The sequence below is a fragment of the Canis lupus genome, chromosome 16, assembly GCF_011100685.1.
Source record: "Canis lupus familiaris isolate Mischka breed German Shepherd chromosome 16, alternate assembly UU_Cfam_GSD_1.0, whole genome shotgun sequence".
Classification (NCBI taxonomy): domain Eukaryota; kingdom Metazoa; phylum Chordata; class Mammalia; order Carnivora; family Canidae; genus Canis; species Canis lupus.
In genome coordinates, this window is record NC_049237.1 from 20,609,181 (window position 1) to 20,624,489 (window position 15,309).

General features: G+C 57.3%; 1 pseudogene; it reads left to right on the plus strand.

Annotated features, from left to right (window-relative positions):
• The first annotated feature begins 3,234 nt into the window (after positions 1-3,234).
• LOC102156361 lies at positions 3,235-4,102 on the plus strand (annotated as a pseudogene).
• The last annotated feature ends 11,207 nt before the right edge of the window (positions 4,103-15,309 follow it).

A 15,309-nucleotide genomic window follows, 5' to 3' on the forward strand; every position in this document is an offset into this window, starting at 1 on the left:
GGGGGGGGTGAGTGGGCCCCTGGGGCTTGCTTGCATCCCTCTCCGGCCTCAGCCCATCTGTGCAGAGGCGGGTCAGCAAGAGCTATGGCTGGCACTCCTGCCCGGTGTGCCGGGGTCCTTGGAGCTGCCCTGGGTTTCCCATAATGGGACCCCCCACGCTGCCCAGCAGGCACAAACCCAAACTGAATGCCATGACTGCAAAGCCCGAGGACTGGTCGTCCTGGGGACAGTGGACTGCAGGCCAGGCCATGCTAACTGTGCCTGGAGAGCGCAGGATCCGAGACCCACCGTGGCCAACACCTCCTCCCGCTGAGCCCGGTCTGCTCTCTGTGGTGCCTTGCCAGCTTCGGGGCACTCGCTATGGGGACACACAAGCTTGTGGTCTTCCGAGGTAACCAGAGCCTCCAGGACCGGCCTGCACTGAAGAGGGGCTCCCTGTGCCCCAGAGAGGGCGTCCAAGGCTGGGGTGCAGTGGGAGGACAGGCACACAGTCCCACCACCTTGGCCCTTTGTGCTTCTCTCCCTGAGTCAAATTGGATGTTTGTTAACTGGAATCATGTTAACATAAACTGGCTCATGGGAGCAATCACTAGGTCTGCAAAAATCCACAAAAGTCTTACCCAGAACCCAGCGAACTCTGTAAACCTCACAGCCGCAGACGGTGTTTCAGGGCCAGGGGCGGCAGGGCCCCGACGCTGCCCAGGCACGCCGGTGCTCCCTGCACTGGGAAGGGTGGGGGCGCACGCCCTGGAAGCCGCCATTCCGTCTGGCACAATCATTCACAGATTATCCCCTTTGGTTGGATTTTGCAGAAGTGGGTCCATGACGAGTGGCTTGAGCTGCTTGGGTCCGATCTGCCCTTTGGTTTCCGAGGCCCCATGTCAGGCACCAGCGGGTGTGGTTTCACCCCCCGCAGTCAAGACACATCGTCCCCCAGCGGTTCCTGCGAGGTTCCAGCACAAGTCCCGGCCATCTCTTACCTCTCTCCCCGCAGGAGGCAGCACCCATGCTCCCCAGCCGGGTTCAGTGATTGGGGCCCAGGGGTTAGGGTGGGCGTTGTCGGAGGCCCAGCTCTACGGGGCTGTTGTGAGGAGGACGGCTTCTCCTCAAGTGCCACCTGGGACCTACGGACACGGCTGTCTTGCCCGCAGCTCCTGATGGGGAAGGTGTGCACCCCCGAAACTCCCGTGACACTGTGTGTGAATCACGTTGCACTAAAGTAAACTAACTTGAAAAAAGAAGGTACAGATTTGCGAGCCTCTAGCAGGAGACCCAGGCCGGGTGGGCTCAGGACCCAAGACCCAGGTGCACCGGCACCCGCCGTCCTGGCTGGGGAGCCCTTGGGGCACCTGCCCAAGCTCCTGCAGGCTCAGGGACCAGGAGAAGGGGGCTTTCTGCATTTCTCAGAAGGTGCCATCTGGACTGGCCACAATCTATGTGGTGCTGGTCAGCGGGTGGGGGGTCCCTTTCAGATCCCCCCAGGGAAGAGTCTGGTTTGAAGGAGGACGAGAGGCTATCAGAGTCCCCTCAGGTGATGCGTGACTGACGGGAGATGAAGTCCAGGTCTGTGGCAACAGCAAGGACGCAGTTGGGGTCTGTGCCTCGGGCGCTGAACCAATAGCATGGTCAGTGGGGGCTCTGTGCCGCCATCACCCCCGGCTCCCACACCGTCCCTCCCCACAGCTTGGCCCAGTGCTTTCCACTTGGCTTCTGTCCAACCCCTGGGCCACCCTTGCCCCATCCGCCCCCAGAACCTTTGCTTACATCTGCATGTGCGTGTGCATGTGCAACGGGAGGCGGGGACACCAGCATTTCCGTGGCGTCCCCAGAAACCAGTCTCGGCAGGAACAGCAGTGTGTCCGTCCTCCCCTCTCACCTCCTGGGCTCCTTCCTGGGAGCAGGGCCTGCACGCGGGCTCTCTGGGCAGCGCGGAAGGACAGGCCTGCGTGGTGGCCGGCACGGAGCTGGTGTTTGCAGGGTGGGGGTCAGAGCCACCAGGCAGGGGGAGGAGTGGGGGGCTGGAGCCCAGTCAGGGGACAAGGCGAGGGAGAGTTCTGGCCCGTGGTCATGCTCCCCCCACCTGGAGGGATGGCTGCTTCAGCCCCCCTAGCCCCCCCAGGATCTGGGAAGTGAGGGCCAGACAGTAAGACTGGAAGGAAGGAAGGGCTGCCAGACCCGGGGAGGAGCTAGGACATCTCCACGAGGGCACTCTGGGGGAGCGTGCAGGCTGCAGACACTCTGGTGCTGGTGCGCTGGGTGGCGAGTGTGGGGTGAATGTGGGGCTTCCCTTCTGGAACGCGGGCTCTTGACCCCCTGGGCAGCACAGACTCGGTGTTTCCCGATTTATCTTTCGAGCTCTTTGCTTTCAGTGTCTCAAATTATTTTCTTTTATACTTGTTTCTATAAACTGTGCTTTTTAGAAACTTCTGATTGGAGATTCCATTTTACCTGATGATTCAATTCAGTGACCTTGCAGGCAGTAGTGGACGCCCGGGGTCTTTGTCTACAACCTTAGCTTGTGTGACCTGTTGTGGGCTTTCCTCCCAGGTGGCCAGGGCGTGCTCTCCGGCCTCCAGTCCCTGGACTCCTGTCCTGTTCACAGCTGCCTTGCATCTCCCGCCGCTGCCCCAGAGCCCTGGCTTCCTTCCAACACCGTGAGGCCCGTGAGGCCCATGAGGCCCGTGGGGACGGTGAGACCTGTGAGGCTTGTGAGGTTTGTGAGGCCCGTGAGGCCGGGGCCACGCTCGCCCCTCCCCCATGGTATTGGCCCTGACGTTGTTGTTGGTTATAAACCTGCCCCAAACAGTCATCCTCATACACACTGCTCTTGACCCTGAAGTCGTCACCTTACCCCACAGACTCAGGCAGGTTCTCTTTCTCCTCACAGGCTTCTTCCTTCCTGCTTATCTCTCCCCAGAAATGTCATCTATTTATTTGCATTCTTTTCTTCCAACTTTTATTTGGAAAAATTGCAAACCCACAGGAACATCTTAACTTCCACCTGGATTTGCTATTGCCATTTTGACGTGTGTCATCTGTCCAGTGTGCACACGCGTGTGCTCCTCTACATGTGTTTTACTGGCTGAGCCATTTGAGAGTGAGATGCAGATATTATGACACTTGTTGTTTTTTTTTTTTTTTTTTTTTTAAGATTTTATTTAGCCCGGGTATCTGGCACCGCGGCTGCGCAGTGACACAGGAACCCTGCTGGCTGGCGAGGTGGCGGCTGCAGCTATGGCAGGGAAAGAGTTGGAATGATGCCAGTGGCAGGCGGATGAGGTGACAGAAATCTTGCTCAACAACTTCGACAAGGTCCTGGAGCGCGATGGGAAACTGGCCGAGCTGGAGCTGCATTCAGACCAACTGCTGCACATGAGCTCAGCCTTCAGCAAGACAACCAAAAACCTGGCTCAGAAGAAGAGCTGGGAGAGTGTCCGTTGCCGGATCTACTTGGGGCTGGTGGTGGGCGTTGGCCTGCTCATCATCCTGATTGTGCTACTGGTCATCTTTCTCCCGTGGAGCAGTGGGGACAGCAGTACTCCACACGCCCAGGACGCCGGCGCTGCCTCAGGGCCTGGGGGCTGACCCAGCTGGGCCTTGAGGATAGGTGGAGGGGCCACACTGGCTGGTTCTGGTCTCCAGAGAACCCTGGCGTTTGCTCCCATCTGAGCCACCCAGCTGAGCAATGAAGAGCAACTCTGATGTGTGCACTTTTGCATCTCCTATCACACCACAGACTGGCCCTTGAGGGGCCAGTCTGCTGCACTAGCTGCACTAGCTGTGCCAGGCCAGCCCTACCTGGAGCTCAGTAAAAGCTGCTGTTTGGTTAAAAAAAAAAAAAAAAAAAAAAGATTTTATTTATTCGTGAGAGACACACAGAGAGAGGCAGAGACACAGGCAGAGGGAGAAGCAGGCTCCCCAGAGGGAGCCCGATGTGGGACTTGATCCCAGGACCTTGGGATCACGCCCTGAGCCAAAGGCAGATGCTCAACCACTGAGCCACCCAGGCATCCCGTGACGCTTGGAAATACTGTGTATCCTGAGAACAAAGGTGAACATCTATACGACCACAATGAAAATATCACATGTAGGAAATTCAAAATGATACTTTTATTTGTGATCCAGCGGTGTTCAAAGTTTTGCCGTTATGTCTGTAATCTCCTTTGTAGGAATTGCTCTAAATAATTTAAGATATTTTATTTTTTTAAAATTTAAGATATTTTAAATATTTTAAACTATTTAAATGTTTAAATCAAAGATCCCACGAACCATGTTACTGCTCATGTCTCTTCTCCTTCCTTCCTTCTTTCCTTCCTTCCTTCCTTCCTTCCTTCCAGAATAGTCCTTCAGACTTCGTTTTGCTGCCTTTAGTGGTGGTGACATTTTGGGGGGTCCAGGTGGTGGATGGCTCATAGCAGGTCTCCGCGTCTTTCGTGGGCCCGCGGTGACACCCTGATGGCCTGGGAGCCCTGGTGCCTCGACTGCCCCTCTCCCTGACCCTGGCCTTAGGACGCTGAGGCTCGGCCCCCACCCTCCCACTTGTGCCCCCACATGGTCGCCTGCCCTTCCCACGGCGCCCACATGCACTGCTCGTTCTCCCCGGAGCAGGCACAACTCTGAGGGATGCCTTCGCTACCATGCAGGAGTGGGAGCCGAGGCAGGTGCCTCATTTCTCTGCTGCCCTGAGGCCCAATGGCCCTGGGGAGGCCTCCATGAATGGCTTTCTCCTGCGGGCCGGTGTTCATCTGCAGGGCCGCGTAACAGATCCCACAAGCAGGGCCTTAATTGCGGGAAATTCATCCCTCTCGGTGCTGGAGGCGGGGTGGGGGGTGGGGGGGGCCGTGGTGCAAGTGTCATGGGGCTGGTTTCTCCTGAGGCCTCTCTCCCCGCCCCATGGACGGCCAGTGCTCCCCGCATTCCCAGTGTCCCCACAGGCTCCTCCCTGTGTATGTGCTCATCCACTCCTCCAGCATTTCCTGAGCACCTGCTGTGTACAGGCTGCCCTGCTGGCAGGGGGTCGTGGGGGTTGAGCGATATTGAGCTTGTGACACGGGATGGAATTCTGAGGACCCCTGGGCAGAGGCGAGGTAGGGGACTGCTCTCCGTGTGGACCTCTGTGTGGGTTGGGGCGCTGTCCCTCCCGCCCAGCTCCCCTCAGCTTCCCAACCCACTCCCATCCTCGTGGAACCAACTGGTCTCGCTGCATCTGTGCTGACACTCCTGGTCTCTACCCGTGCGTCTCATTGTGAGTCGCTTCTCCCCTTTGCAGGTTGAGAGGACACCGGGTGAAGGTCCCATCAGGACCCATTCTGAGGCTCTGAGGCAGAAGTTCTACTACTTTAATTTCTTAAGTCATTACATTTTTTTTTTAATTAAATAAGGCAAAATTCACCTCTGTGGATGTGATCTGTCATGGATTTGGTTAGCAGACTTTTGTCATCGATGCAGCCAAGGCCAGCTGGTCCAGACTGGGCAGGTTATTATAAGTCACTGGGGCTGGCCTGTGAGTTAACGCAGCCCAATGTGCCGTATGCCGAGGGGGCTGGGGACACTGTGCCGAGGGCGGCCACCCCCGCTGGAGGCCTGGCTCCTACTGCGCCCTGCTCCGACTGTATGCCAGCTTCTGGCATGCTGGTGGCCACTCGGAGGCGTCCCTACCAGGAATGTGCCCGCTGGCCGTGTGGACATGGCCACACATGCCTGGAGTGCCACTGTGTGGTTACAGCGTCTGCTGTGGGCTGGCTCACTGCCCGGCAGCGTGCCTCTCTGTCTTTCTAGACTCTATGTCTCCAGTAGATCCACCTGGACACACAGTGTTTAATTTTAATAAAGCTCATCTAACACATGGTTATTAGCATATATTTGCAAAGGGCCCCAGCATGACCTTTCCTCCAACGACTCACAGTTCTTGAGGGAAACCACTGTGACAAAGGGCCGCGCCGATCAGGTGACAGGGAGGGCTGGGTGGGCTGGGCGGGAGCGAGACCTGGGCGAGCCTGGCACTCCTCTGCCAACAAACACCCGCCCTGCGGCCGTTTCTGCTTCTACTGTTGCTCAGACAAACGGGTGAGACAGGGTGACTAATGAATGGTGGGCATTCCCACTTGACTTCGGCTCCCTGGTGAGGGAGGGATTCCGACGGGCCCTGCTCCGTGTTGGGTGCCCTGGTTGGTGCCCGCCGGGCGCCAGCGTGGGGAGGTGCAGCCTGTGCTCCACTGGGACTTCCAGGATGCGCCTGCAGCGCACAGCTGTCTGCCTGCGTGTGCTTCCTGCACCTTCGCCGCCGTGGTGGACACTGCGTTGTGCCTGGCAGGACTCAGCTCCTCCGCTGCTTTGTCTGGGAGGCGACCTGCCACCCTGGCCTTCCTCCGCCGCTCTTCCTCTGGCTGGATGCAGGGCTCCATGTGCACTGTGGCGCGTGGGCCGCTCCCGAGAGGCCCGGGCGCTGTCGACCCTGGGGGCCATTCCTGCGCACGGCGTGGGGACCCCTGGCGCTGCCATTTCCCCGGTGGCCCCAGAAACAGGAGGGGGAGCACAGAAGAGCCTGCCGATGGCCAAGGGGCCCCGGAAGCCCGTGTTCCTGAGCAGTGGAGGCTCTGGGGGAGGCAGCCGGGGCGCATGCCCAGGGCTTCGGGGTGGAGAGTGCTGCCAGGCTTCCGAGGACGCAGACACAGACGTGTGGCCCGGCGGTGCCGAGCCAGCAGAGAGAATCACAGCAGGGGCAGCTGCCCGTCTACGCCTCCTCGGGGACACTAAGCCCGGGCCAAATGAGTGTGGGGCAGACACAGAGAAATGACATCCGCCCCCACCTCCCATGGCTCCCTTGGGCCTCGAGGACGATGGGGTGACCCCATGCCAGTGCCCATTGGGAAAACCTGCTCCTGAGGGGAGGGCATGTGGTGGCCGTGGCTCCAGCAGCTCCCACGCCCAGGGGATGGCGGCAGGGGCAGAAGAACGGGGGGGTATGACCTGGTCTCCCCACCCCTGCTCCCCGGGGGCACCCTGCCCCCCCCCGCTGCCCCCAAATCTCTCCAGGTGGTTTTTGACCTCGGCCACTTACTTTTTAATCAAAATAATGCAGGAACATAGTTTCACAAAATCATCCCGCTTTACAACGAGGCAGGAAACTTTCCTTTCTCCTGCTATTTACTCTGTATTTGCAAATAACAAGCTTATGTTGCCATTCTTTTTTTTTTTAAATTTATTTATGATAGTCACAGAGAGAGAGAGAGGCAGAGACACAGGCAGAGGGAGAAGCAGGCTCCATGCACCGGGAGCCCGACGTGGGATTCGATCCCGGGTCTCCAGGATCGCGCCCTGGGCCAAAGGCAGGCGCCAAACCGCTGCGCCACCCAGGGATCCCTTATGTTGCCATTCTTGAGTTTCCCTATTGGCTCCTGTTATGAAGCCTTTGCTCTCACTTCCCTCCCTTTCCCACCGACCCCCGCCCTGCCCCCCGCCCCGGAGCCCACAACCATAGGATTCCTTGAGCTCACAGTATCACACTGTAAATATCACTCAGCGCTCAAGGCGCTTGACACACCGGGATTGTTTCATTCCCTGTATTAAATGTTTTTCTTTCATGGATACAATGAGTGCTCTCTTTTAAAAAAACTTCATTTTTTTGAGGAAGCCCAGGTGGCTCAGCGGTTGAGTGTCTGCCTTCGGCTCAGGGCTATGACCCCGGGGTCGTGGGACGGAGTCCCCCATCGGGGTCCCCGCATGGAGCCTGCTGTTCCCTCTGCCTGTGTCTCTGCCTCTCTCTCTGTGTCTCTCATGAATAAACAAAGAAAATCACCCACAGCACCCATGGCACCCACTGCACCCATGCTAACCACCTTCCGCGTCTGTTCTGTTCTCCTCTTCTTATGACTGATCCCTTATAAGAGCCCCCGTGGAGGCTGCAGTGGTTTGGAGCAGTGGAATTGAACACTTGTGTGGATTCACCCTAGGGCATTGAGTGTCCTGGGTTTGGGGGCTCTGGGTGCGGGTGCTAACAGAAAGGAATCCTTGGGGACCACGGCGGGGTCTGGGGTCCTGCAGGCCAATACTTAGGGGAGCTGGATGGCGGCTTCATCTTGGGGACATGCCCCAGACCCTGATGTGTGTGTCAGGGTTTCCCGGGAGGGATAACAAGGGGGTGTTACCATGGGGGCATCACAGGGAAGGCGTAATGGGGTGCATCACAGTGGGGGTGTCATAGTGGGAAGTCACTGAGGGGCTGTCGTGTGGAAGGTGTCACAGTGGATCTGGCATTCCCGGGTGTGGTGCGTCCCCCTAAGCAAGAACTGAGATGCACTTGGGATTCACTCCAGGTCACCCGCCCTGCTGTGTGGGTGGGAGTGGGGACAGCTGCTCCAGGGAGCCCCTGGCGATCCATCCTTGGGATGTGTCCTTGTCACACTGAGTCAGATGCAGTGGGGGAGGTACCTTGTAGTATATAGGTGCACCCTCCCATCACACATACTCCTGGACTATCTTGTTCTGTGGGGTCAATGCAACATTGTCTTATTTATCCAGCGAGGCCAGATTCTGAAGGCAGGTGCTTCGTCCTCCCCTTCTCCTGGTGGATTTCTGGATCTGGTGAATCTGGTGACATTTATTTCTGCACCTGCTGTGGAAATGCTGGGAATGAGCCTGATTCCCCCACCCACCCAAGGTTTCCCAAAGCCTTTGGGGGCAGGCCATTGGCGGGACTGTGGCTAGCGCCCCACAGCGGGAGCTGAGGCCACACAGCCACCCATGGGGGCGGGCGGGCAGGGATCCTCTCACACTCCCGGGGCAATGACAGTGGCTGGCACTCCACGCGGGCTGGCGGTGGATTCAGGAGGATGCAGCCTCCAGCACGGGCACCCAGAATGTAGCCCCTGAGCCCGACATGGAGGCGTCCCTCCCATGGTGGGGTGTGGGGGCCCCGCACAGCCTCGCGTTTCCAAGGCAGTCACACGCTGCCACATGGGTGGAAAAATTATAGGAACTTTTTAAGGTGAGAACATGCCAGTCAACTTTGTAGATATTCAGTGGGAAAGGGGGTTAAGGATTATGTCACAGTATATGGATTTGTGTTTTAACAGGAGTGGAGGACGGTTTTCCTGAGGCTCTCAGATCATTGTGCTTCCCAGTGGCCGCCCCAGTGGTGGGAGTGGCTGTGATGCAGGCACCTGGGGGCTGCGGGGCTGGGGGCCGGGGGTCTGGGGGCTGTGGGGCCGAGGGCCTGGGGGGCTGCAGTCAGCCTCAGAGCCATTGGGGGCCTCTGACCCTCAAGTGCGTCACAGTGAAGTTGGGGAAGAGTGACAGCAGCAGGGGACAATGGTTTCTGTGGGCCCTACATGGACGGCATGTGTGGGTTAGGGCAGGAGGGACGCATCTCATTAAGGAGCCACATCGCAGCACAATCCCTGAACCGCTGTAATCAGATGTAAAATCTGGTTTCCGTCTGAAGCATGTGTGGTGGACACTGGCTGTCCTTGGAAAAGCCTAGAACACACCCTGCTCTCATTTCTTCTCTGATGTGAAGAGTCCACACCCCAAGCGTCCTGGGGGGGTCTTCCTTGTAGGGTTAAGCTGGTCGCTGACTTTTGTGCGGGGGGGGGGGGGGTGGTCACTGCAAGATTTTTTTTGACAAGCTGCTGTTCCTCTGCAGTACAGTAATAGCCTAATTAATTTTAATATTCGCCTGACTGTGCATCTAAGCCAGTTGGAGGATGTGTCACAGGAGGAGGTACAAACAGGAGACATGCCAGCAGCAAGGTGAGGGAGGTGGCCTCAGGTGGGGGCAGGGCCTTGGGTGGGGGTTGGGGGGCCTTGGGTGGGGGTTGGGAGGCCTTGGGTGGGAGCCTCGGGTGGGGATTGGGGAACCTCGGGTGGGGGCAGGGGGCCTCAGGTGGGGGACAGGAGCCCCAGGTGGGGGCAAGGGGCTCTGAGTTAACCCCCAGCACCAGAGAGCAGCCTCCAGACACGCTCTCAGCCCATTGAAATTCCAGGCATCTCCTCACACAATTCCCACCTATGTAATTGTCAACTGGACCTTATCATCATTTATTATGCAAAATTGAATTTTTTTGAAGCGTGAAGAATGAAGTAATTTCGTATGCAAACAGTTAAAACTCTCATGTGTATTCCGATTACGTACATGTTGATAAATTCACTTATGATGAGTGACAGTGTGAGATTTTTGGGGTCGGGCGGTCAATCCGTGGAAGACACTGATGAAAATGATAAACTGAACGCCAGAAGTGTCCCCAACGCATTGTGGAGGAAATGTGTGAAATGTCAGTGTCTAGCGAGTGTCTATTAATAACTAAAAATGATTGTGTGTAATGAGCAGAGGTTTTTGTGGTGATTGAAGTGTGATCTCTTCTGCTCTTCCAGATGCCGCTGCTTAGAAATTCCTATTGCTTCTTACTGACAAATGCTAATGACCCCTCCACCTTCTAACTGTTTTCCTTCGCCCCAGTCAAGCAGGGGCTGATGCTGGAACCCACAAGTCCTCTTTTCCTGCTGCCTACCGTGTCCCTTGGCGCGAGGCAGAGGCACCTGCTCAGGGGCCTTGGGGGCTCCTGGCCCCAGGGCCGGTTTGGCCTCTGGGGAGTGCAGGGTTCCAGGTGGCTCTTAGGGTCTGACCCCGTCTCCAGGATGCAGTGCCTGGTGACATGGTGGAGGGGTTGCATTCTGGACCCCCTGGGGAACCCCTCGGGTCCAAGAGCAGGAGTGGAGCTCACTGGGTTCAGCATGGCTTGTCTGGAATCAGAGCAGCCCAGGGTCCCACGGGGATGAGGGGCGCTGAATGTGAGTCCTGGACGAGAGCAGAGGTGGGGGATCTGCATATCTGAGGCAGAGGAGAGCCTCTGTGAGCTGTTGTGGGCGTCTGGGAAGTAAATGTGATTGGTTCCAATCAGGAGCGTCTCATCCTCAAGGGGAGCAGACATGCAAGCAAGTAAAGGCGACGAAAGGTGGGCTGAGCTGGGGAGGGAGGGGCCAGTCTGCATGAAGTCCCTCCTGGGGGTGCTCAGAGGCTGCGCAGCATTTGGGGTTGGCTGGCCTGGGGTGGGGAGCCCGCTTCATTCTGATTGTGCAAGTGCACGGGGGCCTGGGAAGCGATGTCCACGCTCTGGCCGTGGGCGTGGGGACTGTGGTCTCCCCTCCACATTGAGGGGTACTTGGCCCTTCAACCATCCTGTCTGAGGTGGATGCCCAGGTCAAAGCCATGATGACAAAGGAAGGAAACTATGTAGTAGTTCATAAACACTGTGCTTGTCTAGTGCTCTGTGTTTATAGAATGAAAACCTGAAGCAAAAACCCCCAAACCCTGAACAATTAAACACAAAATAAATTAATGAAAACAAAGGAAATAATACTGGAAGCAATGAGGAACATAAGCCAGTTGGTCAGCAGGACCCTTGGAAGTGACACAGGCAACTGCTTCCCAGCCCTGCCTCCCCAGGCCAAGAAGGTGTATTCAATGAAATGTGCCATAAAGGCAAATTCTTGTAGCCTGTTGGGGGGGTGGATTTTGTGCCCTTAAAAGATACGTTCAAGTCCTAACCTCCATGCCTGTGTATTGGCCTTATTCAGAAATAGGGCCTTTGCAAGTGCCATCAAGCTTGTACTGGACCAGGTCCTAAGTCCAATGACTGACATCCTTGGAAGAGGAGGGACGTGGACACCCAGGGGGCACCACGTCACAGTGGAGGCAAGGGTTGGGGTGACATGTCTATGAGCCAGGGAACATCAAAGGTGGGAGCAGACACCAGAGGCCGGGGGGACTCAGCCCTGCTGATGCCTCCCCTCTGTTTTGCGGCCCCAGGCTGTGGTGGAGATCTGGCCACCGTCCAGTGTCATGCCTGTCCCAGCAGCCCTGGGAATCGAGTGGGTCACCCTGTGGGTGGGTTCAGGTGCATTCTAACATTACCAGGTTGATTGGGATCTAATTCACACCCACCAGGTCACCCACTGCAAGCGCACAGCAGCTGGTAGCCGCTATCTTCTCAGACCTGTGCAGCTGCCACAAGTTGGGGGCATCTTCGTCTCCTCAAGGAGAACCCCGAATCCTGCGGCTGTCACTCCCGCCCACCTGTGCCCCTCAGTGCCGAGCACCTACCTCCTCCTCCTGGTCTCCGTAGCGTCCCCCTGCTGGACCCTCAGTGTGCATGGAGTCACGCGGCCCGGGCCTTTGTGTCTGGCTCCCTTTGTCTGGGGTAATGTTTTCAAGATCCACGCACGTGGTAGCAGGTGTCACTACTCTTCCATGCTGTTGTGCAGCCGGACCACGTTCTGCTCCTTTGCCCGAGTGGGCTGAAGGCTGGTCCACCTTTGGTTGTTGAGTCATGCGGCTATAAATGTCGAGCACCAGGTCGGGTGTGCCCATGCTGCCATCCCTCCTGCTGTGTGCCTGAGTGCTATGGCGGGTCGGGGGGAGCACAGCCAGCTGCCCTCTGTTGTACACCGCCAGCGACACATGCAGCCTTTCCCTGTCAGGTGTGACATTGGCGGTGGCTCCCAGGGATGCCCTGCAAGGTGGAGGTTCCTCCTGTCCCTCGTCCCTCAGGGTGTCTATCATGAGAAGACCTGGGGATGTTGCCAGATGCCTTTTCTCTATGTACAGGGAGTGATCGTGTGATAGTTGTTTTTTTTATTCTACTGATAGGAGATATTATTACGCTATTTGATGTTTGGGTGTTAAGCCAGCGTTGCCTCCTTGTGGTAAATCCCACTTGGTCATGGTGTGCAATGCCTGCGGTAGGCCGCTGGAGTCTGTGCTGGCATTTTGCTGAGAGCCAGTCCCTCCATATTCATAGGACAGATGGTTCTGTACTTGTCTTTTGTTGTGATGTCTTCACCCAGAGCTGCTACCAGGCAACACCATTCTCATAAAAGCTGCATATTCTTTAAGAATAAAGATGACTCCTGAGCCATCATTTAATGGAGTGCTCCAGCATCCAGCTAAGGACCGCCATGTAGGTGCTGAACGCCCCGTCCAGAGCACCAGGGGCAGCAGGGAAGCTGGGAACTGCCCTTGAAGTGTGTCAAAGCCACGGGCAGCTGCCACCAGCCCCGGTGTCTGCCAGCGGGGATGTCTCATGGGCAGCAGGTGGCCTGCTGGGGGAGCCTGGGCTGTTCTGGGGCTGTGGCTGGGCTCCCTTTGCTTGTGGGCAGTCCTGTGCCCAAAGTGTGAGGTGCATAGGCTGTGTGTCTTCTTCTTCTGTCCATCAAGGCCTGTCCATGTGGGTGTGGGCACACTTCCACACGTTGCCACATCGCTTCTAGGAAATGCCGAGCAGCCCAGGACTGCTGGGAGGAGTCACTGAAGATGAGGAGAGCGGTGGGTTCAGGAAGCAGGACGCAAACCTTGGACAAGGGGGGCTGAGCAGGACCAGCAGGCCAGTCCAAGCCCTATCTTTGGCTTTTTCCCTGTGCCATTGGCACCCAGGATGAAGAATGGCTGACTGTGGCAGGGCAGGGCCACCAAAGACCAAGTTTGCCTAATTTTCTTCTCTAGGGTGGATCCCACAGAGAGCAGGAGAAACCAGGAGGGCTGGTAAGTGTGGGTAGAGAGAACGGCAGCCTTTTTAACGGGAAAAGAAGGTGAACACGTGGAGTCATAGACTGTTCTAGAACAGGGCCTCCAGACCAGCGTTCCATCCTGACCCCATTCCCTGAGCTGCTCAAGATAAAGCTCTAGGAGACCTCCCTGCTCCTCTGTCCCCCACATGCAGCCACCACAGCACCCACACCCGCAGGACAGCCCCATGCTCCCGTCCTGGGTTGTGAAGCTCTCCCCATTCCCCACTCAGTCCTGCCCGGACCCTTCCCCAAAGAGGCCGCTGGTCCCCCAGCCCCACCTCCTCACCCTGCTTCGTGGCTCCCACAGCGCATGGCAGCCTGGCCTTGTGAAGAGCAGGTGTCTCCTGGTGCAGGAATGTGCCACGGCAGGAGTTCTGCTCCCCTGTCCATGGTTCTGCACCCCTGTCCTTACACAGTCTCACACGGGAGGGTCCAGGACACGTCTCCCAGCAAGGCCAGGACCAAAGCTTCCTTGGGGCCTTTCCGTGCGTGGCCTCCGCAGAGGTCTGAAGGGCTGGGGCTAAGGGCTCTGCGGGCCGGGTCCCACGCCGAATGCTTTTGGCAGTCTTTATTAAGCTCGGGAACATCCTTGCCTCCCCCACACGGTTTTCCTCAGTCCTCTTGTGTGAGCTGCAGCGTCAGGATTCCAGAATTCTGGAATTCCAGAGCTGAGACACACTTTGGCGGCATCCACTTCAACTTCCTCTTTAGGGTGACAGGTATGAGTCCTGAAGAAGCAGATTGCATTTCCCAGGTCCCAAGGCGGGGTGGCAGTCAGGGCCTCTGCATCCCCTCCCCCTGGACCCCGAGCCGTCTAAGTACAAGCTCATGATCTGGACAGAGCAGCTCCTTTGAAGAGTGTTCTTAGGGTTAGGGCTGGGGAGGTGATATGGGGCCAGTGGGGGAATGGGTTCTCAGGGGATAGTGGCTACTCCCCACCTTCCTCCGGGGACCACATGCAAGCGTGTTAGCTCACCCCCACCCCCAGGGGCCTAGGGTGAAGCTGGACATGGAAACTCGTGGCCCCGTGTGGACTGAACCTGTTCTCAGCACTCAGAGCTGAATAAAATATTTGCTGATTGATTGAACGGGTGAATGTATAATTTTAAGCCTCTGGCTCTCAGCTAATCCAGGACTCTTGGGAAATCAGTCTTTGTGAAGTTTCGATCGAAGTTACCTCAGATCCTTCTGGAACAGGCAGGATAGAATAACAGTTTTAAAGGTAGTGGATGCCAATGTGGGGGAAGGGCAGGACGGATGTGGCTCCCCACCTTCAGACATTCACCGGCCACCCACTACGTGCAGCACTGGGGTCCCACCATCAACAATGCAATCCCCACAGTTACAGCCCAGCAGGGCTGGGGGGATATGTGCCTCTGTGGGGGGCGGGTGTGCACAGGCGCCACTAGTGGTGGCCTGGGTGGTGCTGGCTGGGGCCCTGGAGGATTAGCACGGGGTTCCCACAGGTGCTGGGAAGACCTGCAGTGTGGGAACAGCCACGGAAGAGGCGGGTGGCTGGCTGGGGTCCAGCCTGGCTGGAGCAGGCTGAGCATGGGGAGCCCCCTGCCGGCCCATAGTCCCCTAAGCTATGTGGGCCTCAGTTGCCTGTTATCAGACAAGGGGGAGCCGCTGACAGCTAAGGTGATGTGCTCCGGTTGCCTTTGGGAGCCATGGCGTGGGACATGAATTGTGAATTAGGGGCAGAGGCCAGAGGGGAGGTTGGGAAGGTTGGGGGGTCGGGGAGCT